Raw genomic sequence first — 457 nt, 5'->3', positions numbered from 1 at the left:
CAAAAAAATTTAGAAAGGGAATGCAACACGAGGACTTCCCAGGAGGACACCCATCCTAGTACTACTCTCGCCCAAGCACGCTTAACTTCGGAGTTCTGATGGGATCCAGCGCTTTAGTGCTGGTATGATCGCATCCGACATGTTACCCCCGTCTTCGTCCCTTATCCTTGCCCCTCCCAACTCCACTACAAAGACGATTGTACATTGCTTTGGCCGCTCCCTCTCAACTACTGAGACGAGTTTAACGCGCTTTCCACCCCTCCCTATCAACCGCACCAGTGCACGCTTGCCGCGTCACAACGCCGCCGCTAGACTCGTGAATCGTGAGCACCCAGCTATAACTTACCGCACTCGTGCAAAATAATAAAACACGGTAAATATATTACTTACACGTGCGTTTTGTTTTGCAAGCGGCGCAAAAAAATTAAAAAGGGAATGCAACACGAGGACTTCCCAG

General features: G+C 49.7%; 1 non-coding gene across 1 annotated transcript; it reads right to left on the bottom strand.

The window, feature by feature from the left end:
• Nucleotides 1–17: 17 nt before the first annotated feature.
• Nucleotides 18–136, bottom strand: LOC123179704 (5S ribosomal RNA). The gene has a single exon (XR_006490562.1). It is a non-coding gene; the product is annotated as a 5S ribosomal RNA (ribosomal RNA).
• Nucleotides 137–457: the final 321 nt, after the last annotated feature.

This window comes from Triticum aestivum, unplaced genomic scaffold, assembly GCF_018294505.1.
Source record: "Triticum aestivum cultivar Chinese Spring unplaced genomic scaffold, IWGSC CS RefSeq v2.1 scaffold220326, whole genome shotgun sequence".
Classification (NCBI taxonomy): Eukaryota; Viridiplantae; Streptophyta; class Magnoliopsida; order Poales; family Poaceae; genus Triticum; species Triticum aestivum.
The sequence above is the reverse complement of the archived record's forward strand: the minus strand, read 5'-3'. Positions and strand labels throughout refer to the sequence as shown.